Source organism: Leptonychotes weddellii, chromosome 16 (genome assembly GCF_054177405.1).
Source record: "Leptonychotes weddellii isolate Sample4059 chromosome 16, ASM5417740v2, whole genome shotgun sequence".
NCBI classification, from domain to species: domain Eukaryota; kingdom Metazoa; phylum Chordata; class Mammalia; order Carnivora; family Phocidae; genus Leptonychotes; species Leptonychotes weddellii.
In genome coordinates, this window is record NC_138384.1 from 48,835,343 (window position 1) to 48,841,744 (window position 6,402).

The window sequence follows — 6,402 nt, forward strand, 5'->3', positions numbered from 1 at the left end:
AGAGTCCCTGCCTAGCTCAAAATCCTCCCAAGACGATGCAGTTTATAGTCCAAGTGCCTGGGGCTAGGACCTGTTGATGTCTCCAGCCAGTGACCCTGCCTGCGGGCTTTACGCGTTGTCACTCTGAAGGACAAGTAGTTTTCCAGGCTTGTTCAGTCCTGGCTGAGTAATAGTGCATGGAATGGATACACCACATAGGATTCATCCACTTCTCAAACACCGGTGGACATCGGGTTTCTCTCCACGTTTTCACTCTTACGAATAATGCTGCTCTGAACATTCATGCCTAAGGTTTTGTATCAACGTGTGTTTTCAGTTTTGTTGAGTATCTACCTGCAAATGGAATTGCTGGGTCACATGGTAAATTTTCATCTGTAACGTTTTGAGGAGACACACCATTTTTTTATTCCCACCAGCAATGTCTGAGGGTTCCAGTTTTCCCTGCATCCTCGTCAAGCTCTGGTGTGTCTTTGGGTTCACCCAGCGGCCTTTTCCTTCAGGTCCTGCAGCACCTCCCACTTGGACTTGAACTACGCATGACCTCTGGAAGCACCCACCTCATCCATCCAGCTTCTTTTTCTTGCCCTTTGTACCACAGCTGCTTCCTAGATTCTTGGCAAGTGCGTTAAGTTGGGGGATGTAGATGGGGCAGTGTCTGACCATATTCACTATCAGAGACTCAGGTGCTAGGATGAAGACTGTGTGTATGTGCCTGATTTGCTGTTTGCACAGACTGAATGGTTACGGCTCCCCCCTCCCCACATTCATATGTTGGAACCTAATCCCCAGTGTGTTGGTATTAGGAGACGGGGCCTTTGGGAATTGATTAGGTCATGAGGGTGGAGGCTTCATGAATGGGTTTAGTGCTCTTATAAAAGAGACTCCAGAGACCTCCTCGCCCCTTCCATGTGAGGAGAGAAGGTGCTGTCTGTGAATTTGGACACTGAATCTGCCGGCATCTTGACCATAGCCTTCCCAGCCTCCCAAACTGTGAGAAGTACATTTCTCCCACCCCGGATCTGGTGTTCTATGATGGCAGTCCAGTGGACTGGGAATGTTGTGTAACGTGAGCACGTTGTGCGGCTTTTCCAGATCTTGGTTTCTTTAGCCTGCCAAGCCTCCTCCCTGGCCATCGAGAGAGATCCCTCCACTTAAAAATGGACCAGATGTTTCAGAACAGAAGCTATTAAAGTGGCCAGTGAGCACAGGCAGATGTGCTCAGCATCACTGGGCATCAGGAAGGTATGAAATGAGATACACTTCCCACCCGCCAGGCTGAGAGTAAAGACTTTCAGGATCAAGTGTTGGGGAGGGTGTGAAGCGGCTGGAACCTACGTACACTGCTGACGGTATGCAAATTGCTGCAGCCACCTAGAAGACCATTAATACACACTAAGGCTAAGCGGACACGTACTCCAGGTCCCAGCACTTCCATTCCCAGATGCACACTCATAAGAAGTGTGTCCTTATATCCACCAAATGACACGTATGAGAATACTTCTAGTAGCCTTGTTCGTAATAGACCAAAACGCAAAACAAATGTCCGTCAGCAGTTAGAAAGAAAAGAGAAGGAAATTGTGGGTTAGCCATACAACGGAACCTACACAGCAATGGGAAAAAACAAACAAACAAATGAACTGTTGAAAACAACAGCATGGCTGACATACGTTGAGTGAAAGAAGTCAGGCGTGAAGAAGTACTTAAAAAAATATAACTATATTTTTATGAGGTTTAAAAGCAAGCCAAAGTAGTCTTTGGAGTTGAAATCAGAAAACGTGGTTACCCTTCCTCGGGGTTAATGACCGACTGGAAGCATTCGGGGGAGCTCTCTGGGTGACCGACTAGAAGCATTTGGGGGAGCTCTCTGGGTGACTGACTGGAAGCATTCGGGGGAGCTCTCTGGGTGACCGACTGGAAGCATTCGGGGGAGCTCTCTCGGTGACCGACTGGAAACATTCGGGGGAGCTCTCTGGGGTGCTGTTATATTGCTGTGTATATATGTAAAAATCCACTGGTCTGTTACTTTGTGTAATTTACATCTTATATAAAAAAACCCCTGAAGAATGGTGGCCTCTATACGACAAATGGGGAAACTGAGTCACCAAGGGAGAATGGTGTCACACAACGCTTCTTAGATTCACCTGGAGAGGGGGTCTGAGTGTTCGGAGACTATATTGGAATCCTGTCATTTCTAAGCTGCTTCATTAAAATCTGAAGTTTGCTACAAAATCTTGATGGAATGCTTAATCCTTCCAGACAGTTACCATGGAGTCTGGCTTCAGCCCTCCGGTTTTTCCTTGGCAGCACGCTCAGCCAGAGTGTAGTTGGCCAGCCAGACCGACCACTCTGTTGGAGGATCCACCCGTCTGCCTTGCACTCAGGGGACTCCTTCCCCAAGGCAGCTCTGTTTTCAGCCTTTCTAGTTTCACCCCTTAACTTTCAGGGGCCACAGAACAGTTTCCCTAAAATGAACATAATGGGATGAGAAATTGTCGAGTCCCAGCTCTGGTTGCCATCCTGGCTCTGGCGTCCACCTGTGTGGCCAACATTTCACTGAACCTCTCTGGGCTTCACTTGTCTCCGAAAAACGGTAGGGCTGAGTTTGAGACACTAAAGGACCTTCTCCTTTGAAATCCCTGTCTCCCCTACATAAGATTCTTTAGTGATGCTTTGGGTCTCCTGATGGTCATCTCCACCCACCCTCCCCCACCCCCCGCCTCTCCCAGGTGCTTAGGTGGGGTGACTGTTCAATATTTTGGGCTTTGTCGCCCCCACGAGGCCCAGGAGAGCTCTTTGCTGCAGCAGGTGTCCGATAAAAACATTTGTCACCTCTGAAGGGAAGGAAGGCACAGACTACTTCGGTCTGGTTTGCTCACTCTTTCATCCCCGGAAGATGCCACGAAGGAGATGCTTAAGTATTTGTTGAAGGAGTGAAGGAATGAGATTCAGCTCAGTGGAACAAAAGGCTCTTGGAACCATTCTTTGATGGCGTGTGTTTACGCCCGGAAGCCTTTCACGCGAACGCCACCCCCCCTCCTTTCCGGTCGGAGTGGCTGGCCCCGTTAGGGCTCCCAGGAGATCCAGACCCGCACGGACAGTAGGCTGTGTCTGGAGTGGGGATCCGGAAGCGTCAGGACCCTGCGCCGAGAGGGAGGGCTCTGCAGAGAGTCTGGGGCGAGGCTCCGGTGGGCATCTGGGGGGGTGGGAGGGAGCGAGGGTCAGACGACCGTCGGGGACACGGACAGGGCAGACACAGGCGCGGCCGTGGGGACGGAGGGCGGGGGTGGGACGCCGGTCGTCAGAGGGGAGGCACCTCTGAGGGGTGCAGATGCTCGTTTGGAGCGCGGGGAGTCCCAGGAGGGAGGGAGGAGTGCATCCTCCCTGCGGGGCGTTTGGAAGACAAGAGGGAGGCCAGCATCGTAAAGGAAAGCGCAGCGGTCATGCGGATTCCGGGGAGTGTAAGAGGACCGCAGTGCACACCAGGAGGAATGGGTTGATAGATGCTAGAGGCCCGTGTGAACCCTGGGAGCGTGGAGCAGCGGTAAAGTCAGCAAGTCCAGCGTGTGGCACAGGGGCCATGGAAACCGCCCCTGCCCCTTGTCCAGACTTGGGGGGGGGGTGGTTAAGGAGTAGAGAGTGGAGGATGACATGGGTATACTGAGATTGGGGGGGTGCAGGGAGGGCCTTTGGTCACCACAGCTCTCCCTGCTTTCACTTAAGGCAGGTTTTTCTCCTTTAGCTGCTCGTCTGGATTCAAGGATGCCCATGGCTTTGTTTTCATCAGTGGAGGCTTCTCCTATCCCCAGCGAATACCCTTCCTCTGAGTTTGCCCCTCCTCCTCTCTTTGGGCCTTCAGGCTCATTTCCTGCCCTGGGTCAAGGCCGGTACCTGCTCAATGCCCAGAGGGACATACCATACACCTACAGACCCACGATGGGAGTGGAGAAGCCTGATGACAGCCTGCAAGACAAGGGAGCCTCGTCCCCCCTGGTTTACAGCTGTCCTAAGTGCCTGCAGGTCTTCCAGAATGCTTTCTGTCTCAAGGCACATGGCCTGTCCCACTTGGATGTCCAGCACGGCATCTTTGAGGCTTGTGCCAAGGCCTTCAGGCAATCCAGCAGTCTTGGCCAGCACCAGCCAACCCCGCGGGCTTCCTGTAGGTGTTGCTCAGCACATCCTGGTGCATTAGGGCAAACTGAGTCTCTTACTGATATGGACACAAAGCTGATGCGTTTAGTGAACACTGTGCTGGGAACGTTTCCCCAGCTCTCCAATGTGGAGCTTGGCTCTGGCATGTGGACAGGCGGCATCGTTTCTGGGCTGTCGTATCCCAGACTGAACGATCTCCAACCTCGAGGTGCAGTGCAGGCCTGCGGGTGGCGGGGAAATCGGGAGGAAGTAATGAAAAAGATGCCCTCACCTCCTAAGGGGATTAATGATCTTTTCCCCTTGAGCCTCCCCCAAGAGGCAGGGACCTTGGGTTTAAACTCTGCATGGGGTGGGATTTATGACTGGGGAGTTCACTCTCTGGCTTCAGTCCTCCCCGTGTAACCCAGGAATGAATTCTCTCCTCCCTGTCAGCACCAGATGGCAATGATTTGCCAAACCTGCTAAGGCATCTAGCTTCCTGCCTTGTTCTTGTTTCTTCCTCTGCATGTTAAAACTGGGAAAGTCGTGGGACGCATCCCAAACCAGGTCAAGTCGGTCACCTGTTCTGTCCTCCCTTGGGCCTCTGTGCTCCAGTGCTCACTTACTTACTGGCTGTGGTGGGGTGCTCTGCACATGTCCTACTGTGGCTGTAGGAAGCAGCTCAGGTTGATGCAGAGGGAGAGGGGCCGACTCCCACCGGGCCTGTGCGTGCGCCTGCAGAGCTGTGTGAGCACGCTCTCCCTCAGCCGGCGTGGGTCGCACATTTGGGATTCTGGCCCCGAGTGTGTGGTCCCTGCAGAAAGACCTCCGTGCGTTCCAGCAGCCCCAGCCAGCGCTGGCTGACTCCCGCCCCCCCGGGGTGGGCTGCTGCTGCCGACCTCTCCGGGAGCTGGCCCAACAGATCCCGCTGGATTCCTCAGGGAGGGGCCTCCTGGCCGGCTGTGGAGTTGGAGGCCAAGGGTTCAGCTGTGCTCTGGATCTGGGGATCAGTTCCCTCCAGGACTGCAGCCCACGGAGGGACTGGCGGCACGGTACCTGGCTCTGGGCCACTGACCGCCTGTCTGGCCTCGGAGTCACCACCGGCACTCTGTCTTCCTGCCGTGTGATGTATTACGTGTCAAGGCCGGGGTTTCCTCTGCTGTCGCAGGGCGGGAATCGTCCGTCCCTCTGGCTTCGCTGTGTGGCCACAGAGAAATGGCCAGCCCCTTCTGATTTGGGTTGCGGTCTGTCCCCTGCGACGCCGGAACCGTTGTTTGGGGGTGTTCCTTTCCCGTCAGGGCGGGTTTCCGGGGCGGCGTCCGGCCACAGTGGCGTCGGGGCCGGGCGCGGGGCTGTGCGGGGCGGCCCGTGGAGGTGGCCGCACGGCACTGGGCGCCCCGCGGCGCACCGAGGTAGGCCTGCCCCGGGCCTTCCTGCCTAGGTCCCCGTCCAGGTCCCGGCCCCTCGGCTGCCCCGCCTGCCCCTGCGCACCCCTGGCGGCCGCGGACCCTTCCCGGTGGCCGGGGTGCACATGCGCAGGGAGGAGGCCCGCGGGCCGGAGCCCAGCCGCCCCCCCCACCCCGGCCTGTCCGCAAGAGGAGCCCAGCTTTCCCCCGCTCCCGGGGCTTCGCTGGCCCGCAGTGATCCGGGAGCTCCCAGTGATCCGGCTCCCAGTGATCCAGGCTCGCAAGAGGAGCCCAGCACCCCCCCACCCCGGGGCTTCGCTGGCCCCAAGTGATCCAGGAGCTCCCAGTGATCTGGGCCCGCAAGAGGAGCCCAGCACCCCCCCCCCGGGGGGGCTTCCCTGGCCCCCAATGAGTCAGGCCCGCCAGAGGAGCCCGCCCCCCCATCCCCGGGGCTTTGCTGGCCCCCAGGGATCCAGGAGCTCCCAGTGATCCAGGCCCGCAAGAGGAGCCCAGCACCCCCCTCCCCAGGGGGCTTTACTGTCCCCCAGTGATCTGGGCCCATAAGAGGAGCCCAGCACCCCCCCTGGGGGGCTTCGCTGGCCCCCAATGATTCAGGCCCGCAAGAGGAGCCCGGCCCCCCCCATCCCCGGGGCTTCGCTGGCCCCAAGTGATCCAGGAGCTCCCAGTGATCCGGGCCCGCAAGAGGAGCCCAGCACCCCCCCCCGGGGGGGGCTTCGCTGGCCCCCAGTGATCGGGAGCTCCCAGTGATCCAGGCCCACAAGAGGAGCCCAGCACCCCCCCATCTCACCCCCCCCGCTGGCCCCCAGTGATCCTGGCCCGCGAGAGCCGCGCGCTCCCGGGAGCCGCA